The sequence below is a fragment of the Saimiri boliviensis genome, chromosome 11 (genome assembly GCF_048565385.1).
Source record: "Saimiri boliviensis isolate mSaiBol1 chromosome 11, mSaiBol1.pri, whole genome shotgun sequence".
Taxonomy (NCBI): domain Eukaryota; kingdom Metazoa; phylum Chordata; class Mammalia; order Primates; family Cebidae; genus Saimiri; species Saimiri boliviensis.
The window spans coordinates 31,693,033-31,701,246 of record NC_133459.1 but is presented as its reverse complement, the minus strand read 5'-3'; the positions used below and the strand labels follow the sequence as shown (position 1 = coordinate 31,701,246).

Below are 8,214 nucleotides of genomic sequence, written 5' to 3'. Positions count from 1 at the left end.
TCCTAAACCTGATTTTGAGGATTAACAGAGGTATGCATATCAATGGCTATGAAGGAACAGGGAACTGGGCTCAGAGGAATCCCTCAGGAATGGTTACTCTTGTTTTTTTTTTTTTTTTGAGACGGAGTTTCTCCCTTGTTACCCAGGCTGGAGTGCAATGGCGCTATCTCAGCTCACCGCAACCTCTGCCTCTTGGGTTCAGGCAATTTTCCTGCCTCAGCCTCCTGAGTAGCTGGGCTTACAGGCACGTGCCACCATGCCCAGCTAATTTTTTGTATTTTTAATAGAGACAGGGTTTCACCATATTGACCAGGATGGTCTCGATCTCTTGACCTTGTGATCCACCCACCTCGGCCTCCCAAAGTGCTGGGATTACAGGCTTGAGCCACCGCGCCCGGCCCATGACTCTTGTTTTTAATCCTTGATGAGCTCTCACTTCCATACCTCCTTTCTGTGTGCTGCCAGTGCCCAGGACAAACCCCTTCTGAAAATATTTCTTTCTTTTTATTTATTGAGATGGAGTCTCGCTCTGTCACCCAAGCTGGTAATAGAGCTTGGGTGACACAGCAAGACTTGGGTGACAGAGGTGACAGTGCAATGGTGTGATCTCGGCTCATTGCAACCTCTGCCTCCTGGATTCAGGTGATTCTCCTGCCTCAGCCTCCCGAGTAGCTGAGATTGCAGGCATCTGCCACCATGCCTGGCTAATTTTTTCTTTTTCCTACTGGAGCATTCCTGAGTTTATTTGGGACACACCTGGGTGAGGGCCCTGTTCCTAGAAGAAGGCGTTGGGCCTCTTGGTGGTGAAGTATTGCTTGTGCTGATGGCGCAGGACCCGGTGGAGCAGTGGGAACTTGATCCTGGAGTCATGGAACTGCTTGATGGCCGGCCAGTGACACTTGCTGGCCGTGATCTCCTCCAACTTCCTAATCTGGATGAAGTGGGCTCCAGGCGTGGTGCCAGGCACCCATGTCTTGGTAGCACTGGGTGACAGTGCCTGCAGTGGTCGGGTTTGGTATTCCCAGTACATGTTGTGGGTTCTGCTGCGGGAGTCATAGCACAGCCAGATGCTGAAGTTCTTCACCTACTGGGGGGACTTCTCAAACACCTGCCCACATCAGACAATCTCCCCTGAAGACATCTTCATCTTCTTTAATTGAGATACGAAGTGCCAGAAGCAGAACTTGGCGATGACATGATTAGTCACAAAGATTCCCATGTGGTAGAGGGGCAGTGTGTGGCACTTCGGAGTGGGCAAGCAGCAACCCATCACCTGTACTCTTGTAGTGTGCCCGAGGCCTTCATGGCTTCCTCTCTGCCTTTGCCACCACTCGCCAAAGGAAAAGGCTAATTTTTATATTTTTAGTAGAGACAGGGTTTTGCCATCCTCAGGCTGGTCTTGAACTCCTGACCTCAAGTGATCCTCCCGTCTTGGCCTCCCAAAGTGCTGGGATTACAGGTGTGAGCCACTGCACCCAGCTCCCTTCTGAGTATTTCTAACAGAAACACCCCCATCTGCGGGACCACAAATAATTATTAAAATACAGAATAATTTTATGTATTTATTTTTACTTATTACAAAAGTTAATAAATTCATGGCAGGAAAAAAACTAAGCAAATAAATAAAAATAAAAAACAAAGGTTACATATAACTTCACCACCTAAAAATAATCACTATTAACAGTTGGGTTAACTCCACTGGATTTCTTTTTAATGCATATGTAACAAGATGTTACATGCAAGTTTTCTGTCATTTTGGCTTTGGGGCAGAGGCAAGGACCACTCTATCCAGGCTTGCTGAAAGATGGAGAAAACAGTTCTACCAGCATTAATCCCATCACTCTCAGGGGGTGTGTGTGTGTGTGTGTGTGTGTGTGTGAGAGAGAGAGAGAGAGAGAGAAAGAGTGTGTGTGTGCGCGCGCACGCGCACACATGTGTGTGACAGAGGGAGAGAGAAGACCAAAAAGAGGGGCTAGTTGAAAGAGATTTCTTTTAAAGGCAATTGCGTTTTCTTTTTTTTTTTTTTTTGAGATGGAGTTTCGCTCTTGTTACCCAGGCTGGAGTGCAATGGCGTGATCTTGGCTCACCGCAACCTCCACCTCCTGGGTTCAGGCAATTCTCCTGCCTCAGCCTCCTGAGTAGCTGGGATTACAGGCATGCGCCACCATGCCCAGCTAATTTTTTGTATTTTTAGTAGAGATGGGGTTTCACCATGTTGACCAGGATGGTCTCGATCTCTCGACCTCATGATCCACCCGCCTCGGCCTCCCAAAGTGCTGGGATTACAGGCTTGAACCACCGCGCCTGGCCTTTTGTTTTGTTTTTGAGTCAGGGTCTCACTCTGTCACCCAGGCTGGAGTGTGGTGGTGCAATCACTGCCCACTGCAACCTTGAACTCCTGGGCTCAGGTGATCCTTCCACCTAGCCTCTCAAGTAGCTGGGAGTACAGGTGCGTGCTACCATGCCCAGTTAGGTTTTTTTACTTTCTTGTAGAGATGTGGGTCTTGCCATGTTGGCCAGGCTGGTCTCGAACTCCTGGCCTTAAGCAATCATCCCCACTAGGCTTCCCAAAGTGCTGGGATTACAGGCATGAGCCACTGCACTGGGCCTATTTTGGAGAGAATTATTATTATTATTATTATTATTTTGACAGAGTTTGACTCTTGTTGCTCAGGCTGGAGTGCAATGGCACAATCTCGGCTAACCACAACCTCTGCCTCCTGGGTTCAAGTGATTCTCCTGCCTCAGCCTCCCAAGTAGTTGGGATTACAGGCATGCGCCACCACACCCAGCTAATTTTGTATTTTTAGTAGAGATAGGGTTTCTTCAAGTTGGTCAGGCTGGTCTCAAACTCCCAGCCTCAGGTGATCTGCCTGCCTCAGCCTCCCAAAGTGCTGGGATTACAGGCGTGAGCCACCAAGCCTGGCCTAGGACAGAACTGTTGATTGCTATGTGTTACCCACTATATCACCCACCCGCCTCCACCCCCAGACAGGAGGGGTGAGTGTCTGTTTACTAGAGAGGAACCTGTGAAAGGAACCATTTGGAAAGTGTGAGCTGTGCCTCAGGGGTCTGTGGACCAAGGAGAAAAGCAATTCTAAAAGCAGTAGGCCCCACTCCTCTATGACCCACAATATCCTACACCTTCTACAAGCAGCAGAAAGAGCTTATCATGCCGAATTGTAAATATCCATTGAGTTATCCAGCTCCCCAACCAAACCAGAAATCAGAGTCTGGGGCTTGAATCTCTTGGCCCTGCAAAAGGCTTCTCACTTAGTTGATGCTTGATAAATGTTCTGATGAATGAAGGGAAGACTGAAAAAGCTGTGGAGTAGAAAACAGAAAGAATAAGGATTTAGAATCCACAGATCTGAGTTCAAATCCTGCCTCTGTCACTTTCTAGCTGTGTTCCCTTGGGGAAGTCATATCATCTCTCTAACCTTATATTTCTCACTTGTAAAATGAGGATAATTTGAGTATGTGCTTTGCAGAGTTTTGAACGAAATGAGATCAAGCACTGGTACATAGTAGGTGTTCCATCAATGAATGAATGAAAATATGGGCTGGGTCTTCTGAGAATTTCCTGTCTGAGCTGATACAGTTCTGGGATTTCTAGATCCTGGTTTCCTTCCCTGCTCCGTCCTCAGTCCCCATTATCCTCATCATCTTTATAGAAGCAACAACAGCTGCCATTTGTAGGGCAATTTATAGAAATTCCATGGCCTGGTCTCATTTAAATATTGCAATAACCCTGTGAGGTCTATATTATAATCCCCATTTCACAGATAAGGGAATTGAGACCCAGAATAACTTGCCCAAGGGCACAAAGATCTAAGACTCGAGAGTACCTCTATTAGCTTTTCTAAAGGGATTTATTTCACATGTACTCAGCACCCACTGGTATGCTGGGCACTTGCAATTAGCAGCTCCGGTCCCCTTATATGGTAGTGGAGAGAGCAGACATCCAAATCAAAACATCATCTATATTTCTTCATCGTAACATGGTAAGTGCTGTCCTTGAGTGGGCAGAAATGCCAAACAAGATGGCAACTTTTTTTTTTTTTTTTTTTAAAGATGGGGTTTCTCCATGATGGCCAGGCTGCTCTTGAACTCCTGACCTCAGGTAATCCACCAACCTCAGCCTCCCAAAGTGCTAGGATTACAGGCGTGAGCCACCACGCCCGGCCCAAGATGACAACTTCTTCTGAGGACAGTTGTCTGCAGAGCAGATCCAATCCACTGTTTCCTATCTCTGTGGTCTTGGATAAGTCACTTCACCTCTTCAGGCCTTAACTTCATCTGTGAAATTGGAATTATCATAGTACTTCCCTCATAAATCACTGTGTGGGGCTGAGCGAGGTAGCTTACACCTGTAATCCCAGCACTTTGGGAGGCCAAGGCAGTTGGATCACCTGAGGTCAGGAATTCAAGACAAGCCTGGCCAACACGGTGAAACCCTGTCTCTACAAACATATAAAAATTAGCTGGGCATGATGGCAGATGCCTGTAATCCCAGCTATTCGGGGGGCTGAGGTGGAAGAATCGCTTGAATCCAGGAGGCAGAGGTTGCAGGGAGCTGAGATCATGCCATTGCACTCCAGCCTGAGCAACAGAGCGAGACTATGTCTTGGGGGAAAGAAAATCACTGTGAAGATAGCAGATATAATGCAACACAGCATTTAACACAGTGTTTTGCACAAGCAAAACTTCTCAACTTTTTTTTTTTTTTTTGAGATGGAGTCTTTCTCTGTCACCCAGGCTGGAGTGTGGTGGCACGATCTTGGCTCACTGCAACCTCTGCCTCCCCGGAGTTCAATTGATTCTCCTGCCTCAGACACCTGAGTAGCTGGGATTGCAGGCACCCACCACCATGCCTGACTAATTTTTGTATTTTCAGTAGAGACGGGGTTTCACCATGTTAGCCAGGCTGGTGTTGAACTCCTGACCTCAAGTGATCCACCCACCTCAGCCTCCCAAAGTACTGGGGTTACAGACGTGAGCCACCACGCCCAGCCACACTTCTCAACTTATGTCCCAATAAACACATCGTACATTGAAAATATTGTAAGCAGCTGGGTGTGGTGGCTCACACCTGTAATCCCAGCACTTTGGGAGGCCGAGGCAGGAGGATCACGAGGTCATGAGTTCGAGACAAGCCTGAACAACATGGTAAAACCCCATCTCTATTAAAAATACAAAAAAAAAAAAAAGAAAGAAAGAAAGAAAGAAAAATTAGTTAGGCGTGGTAGCATGTGCCTGTAGTCCCAGCTACTCAGGAGGCTGAGGCAGGAGAATTGCTTGAACCTGCGAAGTGGAGGTTGTAGTGAGCAGAGATCATGCCACTGCCCTCTAGCCTGGGTGACAGAGTGAGACTCTATCTCAAAAAATAAAAGAAAAGAAAATATTGTAAGCAGAAAATGCATTTGATACACTTAACCTACTGAACATCATAGCTTAGCCTAGCCTACCTTAAACATGCTCAGAACACTTGCACTAGCCTACAGTTAGGCAAAATTATATAACACGAAGCCTATTTTTAAGTAAAATGTTGAATATCTCATGTAATATATTGAAAACTGCACTGAAAGTGAAAAACAGGATGGTTGTTTGGGTACTAAAAGTATGGTTTCTACTGAATACATGTTGCTTTCACACATGCATTCAGTAGAAAGTAAAATCAAAAAATCATAAGGCGGGGACTGTCCGGCCTGCCTGGACCACTTGTTTGTTGAGGCCCCAGGAATTAAGCCAATTGAGCCAGATAGAGCCGAATGGACAGGATGTTCAGGCTTTATTGGAAAATCCCCAGGCGGACTGACTGGACCCGTACAGCAGGGGAGGGTCAGCAGTCTCGCGCCGGTTTTCTTTGTTCCGTGTTTTTTATAGAGGTGGGGGAACCGGGGAGTGAAGGAGCTGATGTGACAGATGGTGATTGGTCAGTTTGACCTTCAGGCGGGAAGTCAGCGAAGGGCTGATAAGGTGGTCGGTGATTGGTCTGATCAATTGCTGGGCAGAAAGTTGCTGAGTCACCCAGGGTCGTTTGTGCTTGGGGCTAGGACGCTGGGCAGTGTAAGACAAAGGATTTCCACGTGGTGAGGTTAGATGTTTTCCACATGGCCGGGGCCTGGGTGGGAGCAAGAGGGGATCCAAGGGTCCTCTACCAGACAGGGACTGTCTGTACTCAGTTGGTCTTTTATTACTGTAGCCTAGATGTCAGCCAGCGGCCTTCTGACCCCTTGAAACCTTCGGAGGATGGGCCCAAGCACCCATTCCAAAACGCCTCTCCAAGATTACTGCAAATTTCTGGGAGGCTTTATTTCTCCTGCTCCAGTTCCTACTTTAGCCTGTGCTATCTTTGATCAGCACTATACCAAAGCAGATATAAAAGCTGGCCCCCTCAGCTGTTTCCACAAGCACTCCAGTCGGGCAGCCTCCATGAATATAGAAGACCTTTCTTGAATATTTCCAGGGATAGGAGCCAGAGACATTCACATCATAGCTACAAACCTCAGGGTGAACAAAAAAAAAACAACTCCTGGTTTCCAAGACAGCCTCTTCTACTTTATAGCCGCCAGCCTCAGCCTCAAGCCAGCTCTTGTCTCCTGGTAAAGGACATCTGCCTTTGGCTATTCATTCCACTCTCTCTTCCTAAGGACCTCTCAGATTTCTCTTCCAGGCATTATCCCACTGTGTGACGCCTCAAGGGTGGAGGGTTGAGGGTCGGGGGGGATTGGCTTTCTCTCCTATCTCCCTCCATCCACCATCATCAAGTGAAACGGGCTCCTCTCTCGCCTTCATGTAGTCCCCACAAGGATAGGAGGAGACATTTGCTGTCATTCTGGCCCTCTCTGGCTCCCTGCTGCCCACCCCTTGCCAGAGCCCTTGGGTCCTGCCCATTTCCCATATCCAGTCCTCCAGATTCTGGTAGAATCTCTGAGCCCTCAGTAGCTTCTCAATGTATGACCTCTTGCTTAAAACATCCAGAGCCACTGGGGAACAGATCCAAATCTAAGTCTTCTTCTTTGCTGCCCCCACAATAGCTGCCTCTCAGACATTCAAGACTATACCTTTACCCTAGTTTAACAAAGTATTTTCCTAATAAAAGCCATCCTCTTTTCTAAGGGTGGAGGTCATGCACTGAGGGTTTATGATATGCATCTGGCCCACCATGGCACATGTATACCTATGTAACAAACCTGCACAATCTACACACGTACCCCAGAACTTAAAGTATAATAAAAAAATTTTAAGGGTACACCTTATTGTATATAAATTCTACCTCAATAAAATTAATTTAATTTAAAAAATCAACATTTAAAAATTGATGGATTACACATAAAAGTCCAGATTTGTGGCTTTTCTTATAAATTTAGAAAATCTGGCATCATAAGACTTACGTTTCTCCCAAGGAGCATATTGGCCTAAATGAAGAGCGGACTCCCTGCCCTTTAGAGAGGGTTTTCCTTTCTTTTTTCTTTCTAAATACCGTACTTCGTGCCATAAGATAGGTTTTTCTTATGCCTCTGATGCACCAACCGTATTTCTCTCTCCTGCTTGACTCCTGCAGGCTTCACCTTTGTGACCTTTGCTAAGGGACATTTTAGTGCCAGTTTCTGCCCTCTGTTGCCTTATTATAATTAAGCTGGGTCTAGGAATTCGCTGGGCTCACAAAGGAGGAAAGGGCACCCCGAGGCAGACGTACAGCAAGAGCAGCCACAAGTATGCAAGTGATGGCTGTCCCTGGAATGGCTAGTGGTCCAGAGGGATGAGGTCTCCCGTGCAAGGAGGCGGTGGGATTGGTGAGGGTGAAAGTGAGTCTTGGTTAAGAAGGATCTAAATGCTCTCTCATCGGGCACGGGGAGCCAGCTGGGGTTTAAAGCAGGGCGATACAACACGGCCTGTGCGTATGAGAAAGGTGGCTGGGATTCGCGGGGCAGAATCTATTGAAACCCTCCCATCTCCCGCTGTCCCCGCCGGGAGCTCAGTGAGAGGCGGGGGCAGTGGCCGGAGGAAGGCTGCCGCTGGAGGAGTGGAAAAGGCGGTGGACATGGCTGGGAGGACTGCAGGGGAGGGATTTCGAGGCAGCCTTGTCGAAGAGTGGATATGCATGACCTTGACGGAAAATACTGCGGGAGCTGGGGTAGCAACTCGCTCGCCTCCGCTCCCCTCCCGTCCCCTGTGCCGCAGCGGACTGCGGCGGAATCCCGGCCCCTC

General features: G+C 47.7%; 1 pseudogene; it reads right to left on the bottom strand.

Moving 5' to 3' along the window:
• Positions 1–775: 775 nt before the first annotated feature.
• Positions 776–1,305, bottom strand: LOC101035519 (large ribosomal subunit protein eL20 pseudogene; annotated as a pseudogene).
• Between the last annotated feature and the right edge of the window lie 6,909 nt (positions 1,306–8,214).